This window comes from Erinaceus europaeus, chromosome 11 (genome assembly GCF_950295315.1).
Source record: "Erinaceus europaeus chromosome 11, mEriEur2.1, whole genome shotgun sequence".
NCBI classification, from domain to species: domain Eukaryota; kingdom Metazoa; phylum Chordata; class Mammalia; order Eulipotyphla; family Erinaceidae; genus Erinaceus; species Erinaceus europaeus.
In genome coordinates this window covers 73,529,284-73,542,794 of record NC_080172.1, presented here as the reverse complement: position 1 = coordinate 73,542,794, position 13,511 = coordinate 73,529,284, and the positions used below count along the sequence as shown (strand labels likewise).

Below are 13,511 nucleotides of genomic sequence, written 5' to 3'. Positions count from 1 at the left end.
TCTGTCATAGATTAAAAATATGTCCTTCCCTCTATAGTGTTGACTATATTAATTTAAAGATATAAGAATAAGTTGAAAAATAAGAAATATTTTGATACATAAAGTATTAAAATACTAAGCTGTTTTATACATATATAATTGTATGTGTATAATTATTTTTAATAGTTTTATGTTTATAAGCAAGTACAATTCTATAAAACATATGTGTGACCTTGTAAAAATTAACTCTTAAGTATTATTCTTATCTATAAAATTAAGGAATTAAATTGGAATAGCCTTAATAGCTTTATACTTCTTTTTTTCTTAATTTTTTATTTATGTACTTGGTTTTATTTGCTAAGACTGAGTGAAATAGAAAGGGGGAGGGGAGAAAGAGAGGGAGAAAGGGGGAGAGACATCCTCAGTACTGCTTCACCACCTGTGAAGCTTTCCCTTGCAGGTTGGGACCAAGTGCTTGAATCTCAGTTCTTGTGCATGTAGTTTCTACTTCTTAAATATAATTCTTTTTTTTAATTTATTTTTATTGGGGGATTAATGTTTTACAGTTGACCATAAATACAATAGTTTGTACATGTGTAATATTTGCCAGTTTTCCACATAACAATACAACCCCCACTAGGTCGTCTACCATCATGTTCTAGGACCTGAACCCCACCCCCACCTACCCCAGAGTCTTTTACTTTAGTGCAATACACCAACTCCAGTCCTAGTTCTACTTAGTATTTTCTCTTCTGATCTTGTTTTTCAACTTCTGCCTATGAATGAGATCATCCCATATTCATCTTTCTGTTTCTGAATTATCTCACTTAACACGATTTCCTCAAGCTCCATTCTAGAAGGGCTTAAAACGGTGAAATCACCATTTTTAATAGCTGAGTAGTATTCCATTGTGTATATATACCACAACTTGCTTATCTTAGCCACTCATTTGTTGTTGGACACTTGGGTTGCTTCCAGGTTTTGGTTATTAAAAATCGTGGTGCTATGAACATAGGTTTACTCAAGTCTTTTTGGATGGGTATGTTTGATTCCTTAGGATATATCCCCAGAACAGGAATTGCAGGATGATGGGGTAGGTCCATTTCTAGCCTTCTGAGAGTTCTCCAGAATGTTGTCTACATGTGTGGGACCAATTTACGTTCCCACCAGCAGTGCAGGAGGGTTCCTTTGTCTCCACACCCTCTCCAGAATTTGTTGCTGCTCTCTTTTCTGATGTATGACATGCTCACAGGAGAGAAATGGCATCTCGTTGTTGTCTTTATTTGAATTTCTTTGACAGTCAGTTATTTGGAGCATTTTTCATGTTTCTCAGCCTTCCGGCGCTCTTCTGTGGTCAATATTTTGTCCATGTCTTCTCCCTGTTTTTGGGTGAGGTAATATGTTTTCTTGTTGTTGAGTGTGGCAAGTTCTTCATATATTTTATTTATTAGCTTCTTGTCTGATATATGTCATGTAAAGATCTCATATTCTATGAGGGGTCTCTTTATTTGGGTAGTGTTTTCTTTTGATGTACAGAAACTTTTTAGTTTGATGTAGTCCTATTGGTTTATTCTTTTTTTAATTTATATTTTATTTAAGAAAGGATAAATTAACAAAACCATAGGGTAGGAGGTGTACAACTCCACACAATTCCCACCACCCAATCTCCATATCCCATTCCCTCCCCTGATAGCTTTCTCAGTCTCTATCCCTCTGGGAGCATGGACCCAGGGTCCTTGTGGGTTGCGGAAGGTGGAAGGTCTGGCTTCTGTAATTGCTTCCCCACTGAACATGGACATTGACTGGTCAGTCCATACTCCCAGTCTGCCTCTCTCTTTCCCTAGTAGGGTGGGTCTCTGGGGAAGTGGAGCTACAGGGCACATTGGTGGGGTTTTCAGTCCAGGAAGCCTGGCCGGCATCCTGATGGCATCTGGAACCTGGTGGCTGAAAAGAGAGTTAACATACAAAGCCAAACAAATTGTTGAGCAAAGGCTGGAATAATGAAGAGAAGTGTTAGGGGGGTACTCACTGCAAACTCTAGTGTACTTCTGCTTTCAGGTATATATTTTGCACTAGTTTATGGATAAGTATGAACATATGCTCTCTCTCACAGAACCTGATGTATATCTAGGTTTTGGGACTTCGTTAGAAAGTGAACCACCTGGGATGGAATTAGAGAATACTATGAAAGGAAAGGTCTCACCCGAGTAATGAAGCTGAAGGGTTGTCATTCCACACGTGAAGTCTCTGGACACAGTCTGAGCTGAAGCATGTTGAGGTGACAATCGTTGTGTTGATTAGGTTGAGATCGGCAGATGCAGTATTATTTGATATGGATTGGGAGAGGCATGCGGGAAAGTGGGCCCTATACTAAGGTTCCAGGACTGGGGGAAATATAGGCTCTATAGTGGAGATGTGAGGTTACTGTTGTCTTAGGGTTCAAAAAGACAATGGATAGTTAATGTTATCATCACATTATTTGGTAATTGGGTTAACTTTGAAAAGTCCTTTTGTTAGAGTTTGCTGTATAGTACCCAGTATCTTGTATGTAGCTGTGCCATTGGTTGCTTCTGATCTACTTGGTCTAGGCTTTTCAGAGAGTCCGCATATCAAATATACAGCCTATATATTAAAAAGACTCAGTCTTTGTTTTAAAAACTTCGAAACATACAATTAATCTTCCCCCTCTCATATTAATTAACTAGTGATTTATATGACTACACTTTACTAGGAGTGTACATAAAGACAATTCCCACCACCAAAAGACTATGTCCCAGGAAGCTGCATTTCTACCCCTCACCACAGGGTTTTTACTTTGGTGCCCTACTTTCAATTTAGTCAGATCCTGCTTTTAGTTTCCCTTTCAGATCTTCTTTCTCAACTTCTGTTGATGAGTGGGATCATCCCATACTCAGCTTTATCTATCTGACTTAGCTCACTTAACATAATTACTTCTAGCTCTGTCCAAGATGGGTCAGAGAAGGTGGGTTCATTGTTCTTGATAGCTGCATAGTATTCCATTGTGTATATATACCATAGCTTTGTCAGCCACTCATCTGTTGTTGGGCACCTGGGTTGCTTCCAGGTTTCAGCTATTATGAATTGTGCTGCTATGAACATAGGAGTACACACCTCTTTTTGGTTGGGTGTTATGGAGTCCTTGGGGTATAACCCCAGGAGAGGAATTACTGGATCATATGGAAGGCCCATGTATAGCCTTCTGAGAGTTTCCCAGACTGCTCTCCACAGAGGCTATACCAATTTACATTCCCACCAGCAATGCAAAAGGGTTCCTCTGTCCCCACAGCCTCTCCAGCATTTGTTGCTGCTGTCCTTTTTGATGTATGCCATTCTTACAGGAGTGAGGTGGTATCTCAATGTTGTCTTAATTTGCATTTCTCTGACAATCAGTGACCTAGAGCAGTTTTTCATATGTTTGTTAGCCTTTTGGATCTCCTCTGTAGTGAATGTTTTGTTCATATCCTCTGCCCATTTTTGGATGGGGTCATTTGCTTTTTTGGTGCTAAGTTTGCTGAGCTCTTTATATATTTTGGTGATTAGTTTTTTGTCTGATGTATGGCATGTGAAGATCTTCTCCCATTCTGTGAGGGGTCTGTTTGTTTGTTTAATAGTTTCTTTGGATGTGCAGAACCTTTTCAATTTGATGTAGTCCCATTGGTTTGTTTCTGCTTTAGTCTTTCTTGCAATTGGGTTTATTTCATCAAAGATGTCCTTGAGGTGTAGGTGGGAAACTGTTTTACCAATGTTTTCCTCTAAGTATTTGATTGTTTCTGGTCTAACATCCAGGTATTTGATCCATTTGGAGTTGATTTTTATTTCTGGTGAGATAAAGTGGTTCAATTTCATTCTTCTGCATGTTACAACCCAGTTTTCCCAGCACCATTTATTGAAGAGAGCCTTCTTCTTCCATTTAATGCTTTGGGCCCCCTTATCAAAGATTAGATGTCCATAGGTGTGGGGATTTATTTCTGGGCTTTCAATTCTGTTCCACTGGTCTGTGTGCCTATTTTTGTTCCAGTACCATGGTGTTTGATGAGGATGGCTTTATAATATAGTTTGAGATCTGGGAGTGTGATGCCTTCATTTCTGTTTCTTTTCCTCAAGATGGTTTTGGCAATTCTAGGTGTTTTCAGGTTCCAGATAAATGATTGTAGTGTTTGTTCTATTCTCTTAAAGAAGCTTGGTGGAACTTTGATGGGTATTGCATTAAATTTGTATATGGCTCTGGGGAGAATATTCATTTTGATGATATTTATTCTTCCAATCCATGAGCATGGGATATCTTTCCATTTCTTGGTATCAGTTTCTATTTCCTTCAGTAGCGACTCATAGTTTTCAGTATACAAGTCTTTCACTTCTTTGATCAACTTTATTCCTAGGTATTTTATTGATTTTGCTGAAACAGTAAAGGGGAGTGATTTCTGGATGTCTTCTTCTTCAGATTTAGTGTTTGCATAAAGAAATGCCACTGATTTTTGTACATTGATTTTGTAGTCTGACACCTTGATATATTGCCTAATAACTTCCAGTAGATTTCTGCTGGATTCTTTAGGTTTTTCTATGTATGCTATCATATCATCTGCAAATAGTGAGAGCTTGACTTCTTCCCTTCCAATCTGTATTCCTTTGATTTCTTTCTCTTGCCTGATTGCTATGGCAAGAACTTCCAATACTATGTTGAAGAGTAACGGTGACAGTGGACAGCCCTGTCTAGTCCCCGATATGAGGGGGTATGCTTTCAGCTTCTGTCCATTGAGTATTATGTTGGCTGTAGGTTTGCTATATATAGATTCCACTATCTTGAGGAATTTCCCATCTATTCCCATTTTTTGTAGAGTTTTGAGCATGAATGGGTGTTGGATTTTGTCAAAGGCTTTCTCTGCATCTATTGAAATAATCATGTGGTTTTTGGCTTTGCTTTTATTGATGTGGTGAATGACATTGATTGACTTACGGATGTTGAACCAGCCTTGCATTCCTCGGATGAATCCCACTTGGTTGTGATGAACAATCTTTTTGATGTGCTGTTGTATCCGGTTGGCCAAGATCTTGTTTAATATTTTGGCATCTATGTTCATCAGAGATATTGGTCTGTAGTTTTCCTTTTTTTGTTGTGTCCCTATCAGCTTTTGATATCAGGGTGATGTTGGCTTAATAGAAGGTGGAAGGGAGTATTCCTGTTTCTTCAATCTTATGGAAAAGCTTAAGATGTATGGGTACTAACTGTTTCCTGAAAGTTTTGTAGAATTTGTTTGTGAAGCCGTCTGGTGCAGGACTTTTGTTGTTGGGGAGATTCTTAATAACGGTTTCAATTTCTTTGTCTGTAATTGGTGCATTTAGGTTTTGTAGTTCTTTTTGGTTCAGTTTTGGAAGGACATATGTTTCTAGGAATTGTTCCATTTCTTCCAGATTCTCTAGCCTGGTGGCGTATAGTTCTTCATAGAAGTTTCACAGGATTCTCTGGACTTCTGTGGTGTCAGTTGTGATATCTCCTGCATTGTTTACAATTCTATTAATTTGAGTCTTCTCTCTTTTTTGTTTGGTGAGTCTGGCTAGGGGTTTGTCAATTTTGTTTAATCTTTCAAAGAACCAATATTTGACTTCATTGATCTTCTGTATGGTTCTCTTATTTTCGATGTTGTTTATTTCTGCTCTAACTTTAGTGATTTCTGTCCTTCTGGTTGCTTTAGGGTTCCTTTGTTCCTCTTCCTCTAAGTCCTTGAGGTGTGCAGTAAGGTCATTCATTTGAACTTTTTCTTGTTGTTTAATATGTGATTGTATGGCTATAAGTTTCCCTCTCAATACTGCTTTAGCTGTGTCCCAAATATTTTGATAGGTTGTGTCTTCATTTTCATTTGTTTCCAGGAACATTTGAATTTCCTGCTTGAGTGACTCTCTGACCCAGTGATTCTTAAGGAGCATGTTGTTTAGTTTCCAAATTCTGTGTCTTTTAATAATTTTCTGTTTGTTGTTAAATGTTAGTTTTACTCCACTCTGGTCTGAGAAGATACTTTGGATGCTTTCAATGCTCTTGAATTTATTGATGCTGTCTTTGTGGCCTAACATGTGGTCTATCCTTGAGTATGTGTTATGTGGATTTGAAAAGAAGGTGTATTCCAGCTTTTTGGGGTGAAGGACTCTGAAAACGTCCAAGAGGTCTAGTCTGTTAGTCTCTTCATTTAATTCTCTTGTATTTTTGTTGATTCTCTGCTTTGTTGATCTGTCTAAGTGTGAGAGTGGGGTATTAAAGTCTCCCACTATTATTGTATTACTATTGATGTATTTTTGAAACTCTTTCAGTAGGTGCTTGATGTATTTAGATGGTCCCTCATTGGGTGCATAGATGTTAATAATTGTTAAGTCTTCTTGGCTGATTGATCCTCTAATCATTATGTAATGTCCTTGCCTATCTTTTATTACTTTATTTAATTTAAAATCTATTGTGTCTGAGATGAGAATGGCTGTTTCTGCCTTTTTCTGTGGTCTATTAGCCTGTATGATAGTTTTCCATCCTTTCACTTTAAGTCTGTGTTTATCTTGTTGTGTCAGATGGGATTCTTGCAAGCAGCATATGGTTGGATTATGTTTTCTGATCCATCCCCTCACTCTGTGCCTTTTGATCGGTGAGATTAAGTCATTGACATTTATTGATATTATGGATTTAATGTATTTTAGTGCCATTGTTCAACAAATTTTTGTTTGCTCTCATATATTGCAAGTATAATAGTGATGTTCTTGTTTACAAGAGGTCTTTTAGAACCTCTTTCAGGGCCGGTTTGGTGATGGTTGCCTCCTTTAACTGTTGTTTGTCTAAGAAGGTTTTGAAACCTCCATCTAGTTTGAATTAAAGTCTAGTCTAGCAGGATATATTATCCTTGGTTGAAACCCTTTTTCATTCAGGGTTCCGTAGATATCTTGCCATTCTCTTCTGGCTTTTAGAGTTTGAATGGAGAAGTCTGCTGATAGTCTTATGGGTGTTCCCCTGTATGTGACTTTTTGTTTTTCTCTTGTAGCCTTTAGGATCCTTTCTTTATCCTGACTTCTTCTCATTGTGACTATGATGTGTCTTTGTGTCTTCAGGTCTGGGTTGATTCTGTTTGGAACTCTCTGGGCCTCTTGAATCTTGATGTCCTTTCTGTTGTTCAGGTCTGGGAAGTTTTCTTCTATGATTTCCTCTAGAATGTTTCCTTCCCCTTCCTCTCTTTCTTCCTCTGGCAGGCCAATTATACAAATGTTACTTCTTTTGAGATCATCCCATATGTCTCTGTTGTTGTCTTCAGTGTCTCTGAATCTCTTTTTGAGCTCTTTCACCTCTTTCTTAGTTTTCTCTAACTCATCCTCTGTCTGACTAATTCTGTTTTCTGCTTCTGTTAGCCTGCTTTCCCTTCCCTCAGCTTCTTTCCTCAGTTCAGCTATTTCAGCTTTCAGTTCTCTAATTGCCTCAAGATAATCAGTATTTTCCTTGGCGGTCTCAACTGTTCTTTCCCTAATACTGCCATTCCTTTCCTCTAATGTTGTTTTCATTTCTGTGATTAATAAGTTTATTATTGCTTGCATACTTTTCTTATCTATGGTTACTTCTGGCTGATTTATAGTTTCTTCTGGGCTCTTGTCTTCATTCATTGGAGTAGTTTTATTTGTTTTTGATCTACCCATTTTTTTGATTTATGTGTTTCTCTTATTTTTATGCTCTGTTGTTCCTCAGTTGTTGTGTTTTGAGTACAAGCAACACTATACAAAATACCTTTATGACAAATGCAATCACCAACCTCAGGAATTACAATAGCAACTGAAGCAAGAATTGAAGCAGTTTAATCACTACCAGTTAGCCAAACAATGTCTCCAGTCCATGAAAAAATAGCAACCAAGTCCAAGTGAAGAAGAAAGAGAAAGTAAAAAAGGGATAGCAAGAATAGACAATTATGCAAATCTACTATCCACTTTATATTCTAGGGGTAGCAAGAGGAGAAAAGGAAGTAGAGCAGAGATACACACATAGAGAGTCCACTCTGAGTCAGATTTCTTCCCCCAAATAATTCACAAATGAATATCAGTGAATTCAGAAAGACAAAGTAGAAAGAAGGGAGAAATGGAAGACAAGATAAAAAAAAGAGAAATGAGAGAGAAAAGAAAAAAATATAAGAAAAAGAGCTGTAATAAAAGAGCAGTGAAAGGAGAGTTTTTTTAATTGATTAATTTATTTTTTATTTTATTTTTTTTTTAATTAGCTTGGAGAAGGGAGAAGGGGAGAGTCTGTAGAGGAGGTAGGAGTAATGAGACAAGTTCCTCTCACAATGGATAAGATGCCAGTCCCCTAGCAATGAAAGATACCCTAAGAGTTAATTCTGGTCAACCTAAAGGAGGGGGGGAAGATATACATCTTTATATAATATTAATAATAAAATAGAGCAGGGTAAAAAACGTGTCCCACATTGCCTCAAGCCTCCTGAGCAGAGGCAGCTGATTGTTAAGAAAGAAAAAAAACAAAAACTTCAGGACTAGTCAAGCATAGCAGGAATAGACAGTTATGCAAATCTACTATCCACTGTATATTCTAGGGGTAGCTAAAGGAGAAAGGGAAGTAGAGCAGAGATACACACACAGAGAGTCCACTTTGAGTCAGATTTCTTCCCCAAAATAATTCCCAAACATGTATGAGTGAATTCAGAAAGCTGAAGGAGGAAGGAAGAAAGGGTGACAAGAATGAGAAAACGAAGAAAAAAAGAGAGAAAAAAGAAAAAGAACAGTAATAAAAGAGCAGTGAAAGGAAAGAGTTTATTTATTTATTTATTGTTTATTATTTAATTAGCTATGCAGGGGGGGAGGGAGAGAATGGGTTGGGGCCGGTAGGAAAAGTGAAGTAAGTTATTTTAGTAGTGAATAAGACACCCAGTCCCCTAGCAATGGAAAATACACTAAGAGTTAATTCTGGTCAACCTGAAGGAGAGGGGGAAAGGGGTACACGTTTATCTTGTATTGATAATAAAATAGAACATAGTAAAAAACCCTGTTCTGTCTTCAGCTTGGATGGCTTCAGATTGCCTCAGGCCCCCTGAGCAGAGGCAGCTGATTGGCTACTTAGAAAGAAAAAAGGCCAAAGGTTTCAGAAGGGAATAGAATTGGAATGAATGGCACCCCCTGGTGGGACAGGCATCTTGGTAAAGAAAGAAGCTCAGCAGGAGAGCCTGCTAGGAGCAAATCTCTCCTCCCCAGGGACTGGTTATGCGGGGGGGGGGGGGGGGGGCACTTCGGGAATAATAATTTAAAAGAGAAAAAATTTTCCCTTTCTTTTTACTCTGTTTTCTACCCCAAATTGAGTTATAGTCACCTCCTTGGTGTTACCGCTAGGACCCCTTATTGACTGGCCTACTAAAGGCAAAAAATCCTACCGTTTCCAGTAGATGTGGTCGGAGCTCAAGCCACTAGCAGCTTCTCATTCTGCCATCTTCCCTCTCTTTCCTATTGGTTTATTCTTGCCTTAGTATTCTTTGTAAATGGATTTGTTTCGTTGAAGATGTCTTTAAAATATAGACAAAAAAGAGATATGCCAATATTTTCCTCTAAGCATCTGATAATTTCTGGTCTAACATCCAAGTCCTTGATCCACTTAGAATTCACTATTGTGTTTGATGAAATATAGTGATTCAGTTCATTCTTCTGCATATTTCAACCAATATTTTCCAATACCATTTGTTGAAGAGATTCTACTTTCCCTATTTAATAGTCTGGGCACCTTTGTAAAAGATTAGATGTCCATAGGAGTGAGGGCTTACTTGGACTCTCAATTCTATTCCACTGGTAAGTGTGTCTATTTTTGTTTCAGTTCCTAGCAGTTCTTTTTTTTTATTTTAATTTCTTTATTGGGGAATTAATGTTTTACATTCAACAGTAAATACTATAGTTTGTACATGCATACCATTTCCAAGTTTTCCATACAACAATAAAATCCCCACTAGGACCTCTGTCATTCTTCTTGAACCTGTATTTTCCCTACCACCCACCCCAGAGTCTTTTACTTTGGTGCAATATGCCAATTTCAGTTCAGGTTCTACTTGTGTTTTCTCTTCTGATCTTGTTTTACAAATTCTGCCTGAGAGTGAGATCATCCCATATTCTTCTTTCTGTTTCTGACTTATTTCATGTAACATGAATTTTTCAAGGTCCATCCAAGATCGGCTGAAAACAGTGAAGTCACCATTTTTTACAGCTGAGTAGTATTCCATTGTGTATATGTACCACAACTTGCTCAGCCACTCATCTGTTGTTGGACACCTGGGTTGCTTCCAGGTTTTGACTATTACAAATTGTGCTGCCAAGAACATATGTGTACATAGATCTTTTTGGATTGGTGTGCTGGGTTCCTTAGGATATATCCCCAGGAGAAGAATTGCAGGATCATAGGATAGGCCCATTTCTAGTCTTCTGAGAGTTCTCCAGACTGTTCTCCACAGAAGTTGGACCAATTGACATTCCCACCAGCAATGCAGGAGGGTTCCTCTGACCCCACAATCTCTCCACCATTTGCTGCTGTTACCTTTTCTGATATATGACATTCTCACAGGAGTGAAGTGGTATCTCATTGTTGTCTTCATTTGCATTTCTCTGACAATCAAAGACTTGGAGCATTTTTCCATGTGTTTCTCAACCTTTTGGAACTCTTCTGTGGTGAATCTTCTTTCCGTGTCCTCTCCCCATTTTTGGATGGGGTTATTTGTTTTCTTGTTGTTAGGTTTGGCAAGCTCTTTATATATTTTGGTTATTAGCCTCTTGTCTAATGTATGTTATGTAAAGATCTTCTACCATTCTGTGAGGAGTCTCTTGGTTTTGGTAGTGGTTTCATTTGCTGTGCAGAAGCTTTTTAATTTGTTGTAGTCCTATAGGTTTATGCTTGCCTTAGTCTTCTTTGTAATTGGATTTGTTTCATTGAAGATGTCTTTAAAATTTATGTGGAAAAGAGTTCTGCCAATATTTTCCTCTAAGTATCTGATAGTTTCTGCTCTAACATCCAAGTCCTTGATCCACTTGGAATTTATTTTTGTATTTGGTGAAATAAAGTGGTTCAGTTTCATTCTTCTGCATGTTTCAACCCATTGTTTCTAACACTATTTGTTGAAGAGACTCTGCTTTCCCCCATTTAATAGTCTGGGCACCTTTGTCAAAGATTAGATGTCCATAGGTGTGGGGGCTTACTTCTGGGCTCTCAATTCTATTCCACTGGTCAGTGTGTCTATTCATGTTCCAGTACCAATCACTTTTGATGACAACAGCCCTATAATACAGTTTGAGATCTGGGAGTGTGATGCTTCCAATTCTGTTCTTTCTTCTCAAGATTGTTTTGGCAATTCTAGGTCTTTTCTGATTCCAGATAAACATTTGTACCTTTTTTCTATTCTCCTAAAAAAATAAAATAAAAATTGTTGAGATCTTAATGGAGATTTCATTAAATTTGTATATGGCTCTGGGCAGTATATTCATTTTGATGATGTTAATTCTTCCAGCCCATGAACATGAAATATCTTTCCACTTCTTTGTGTCTTTTTTAATTTCCTTGAGTAGTGACTCATAATTTTCAGTATACAAGTCTTCCACTTCTTTGGTTAGGTTTACTCCTAGACATTTTATTGTTTTTGTTACTATAGTGAAAATAATTGGATTTCTTTTTCTTCCAACTTAGTGTTTGCATAAAGGAATGCCACTGACTTTTGAATGTTAATTTTGTAACCTGACACTTTATTATATTGCCTGAAAATTTCTGAAAGCTTCCTGTTGGATTCTTTAGGTTTTTCTATGTATACTATCATATCACCTGCAAATAGGGAGAGTTTGACTTCTTCTCTTCCAATCTGTATCCCTTTAATTCCTTGCTCCTGCCTCATTGCTATGGCAAGAACTTCCAACACTATGTTGAATAATAATGGTACCTGATCTAAGGGGAAATCTTTCCATTTCACCATTGAGTATGATGCTGGCTGTAGGTTTGCTATATATAGACTCCACTATCTTCAGGAACTTTCCATCTATTCCCATTTTTTGTAGTGTTTTGATCATGAAGGTATGTTATGTTTTGTCAAAGGCTTTCTCTGCATCTATTGATATGACCATGTGGTTTTTGGTCTTGCTTTTATTGATGTGGTTGATCATGTTGATTGATTTACGTATATTAAACCATCCTCGCATCCCTGGGACAAACCTCATTTGGTCATAATGAACAGTCTTCTTAATATACTGCTGTATCCAGTTGGCTAGAATTTTGTTCAGTATTTTAGCATCTATGTTCATCAGAGATATTGGTCTGTAGTTTTCTTTTTGTTGTTATTGTTGTATCCCTGTCTGCTTTTGGTATCAGAGTGATGTTGGCTTCATAGAATCTGGAAGGGAGTATTCCTCTGTCTTCAATCTTCTGGATGACTTTTAAAAGTTGAGCTATTAACTCCTCCTTGGAGATTTTTGAATTTATTTGTAAAGTCATTTGGTCCAGGACTTTTATTCTTGGGAAGGTTTTTGATAACTGTTTCAATTTCTTTGGCTGTGATAGGTCTGTTCATATTTTCTAGTTCCTCTTTATTTAATTTTGGGAGTTCATAAGTATCTAGGAAATTGTCCATTTCATCCAGGTTCTCTAGCTTGGTGGCACATAGTTGTTTATAGAAGCCTTGCATAATATGTTGAATTTCTGTGGTGTCTGTTATAATATCTCCTCTTTTATTTGCAATCTGGTTTATTTGGGTCTTGTCCATTTTTTTTTCTTAGTGAGTCTGGGTAACGATTTTTTTAAATCTTGTTTACTCTTTCAAAGAACCAACATTTACTTTCGTTGATCTTTTGTATGTTTTTCTTATTTTCAATGTTATTTATTTCTGCCCTAACTTTAGTTATTTCTGTCCTTCTGGAAGAATTATTTCTTCCCCTACCTCTCTTTCTTCCTCTGGTGAGCCAATAATATCATTTCCTTTCTTCTTCTTCTAGCGTTTGCCCTTCTTCCGTAGCCCGAACTGCCCCTGTGGCTACAGACAGACTATGACCCATAGTCAACAACTGCCACCTCTCCAGATTCAAAGGAGGTCTCGAAACTTTACATCAGGCTCAACCTGATGCTGTTGACTGGCTACTGAAGATCATTTCCTTTAAAGTTATTCCACAAATCTCTGTTGTTGTTTTCAGTTTCTCTTAATTTCTTTTTGAGATCTCTTACTTCTTTTTTAGTTTTCTCTAATTCATCCTCAATCTTGCTAATTCTGTTTTCTGCCTCAATTGTTATATACTCTCTACCCTCTGTTGTTTTCTGTAGCTCAGCTATTTTGTTACCTTGTTCTGATACTGTATTAACTTGTTCAGCTATTTGTGTTCTTAGCTCAGCTATTTTAGCTTTCAGCTCTCTAATAAGCTTGAGATAGTGTTTTCTCTCAGAGTCTTATTTGTTGTTTCCTCATTTCTGATGACATTACTTTCAAACTCTTTCCTCACTCAGGTGACGAATGCCTTAATTAGCGTTTAGAGGTTGACTTCATTCT

At 37.5% G+C, this 13,511-nt stretch overlaps 1 protein-coding gene across 2 annotated transcripts in view; it reads left to right on the top strand.

Annotated features, from left to right (window-relative positions):
• HFM1 (helicase for meiosis 1) overlaps positions 1–13,511 on the top strand; it is a 102,103-nt gene that overhangs the window by 72,704 nt on the left and 15,888 nt on the right. The window lies entirely within an intron of this gene.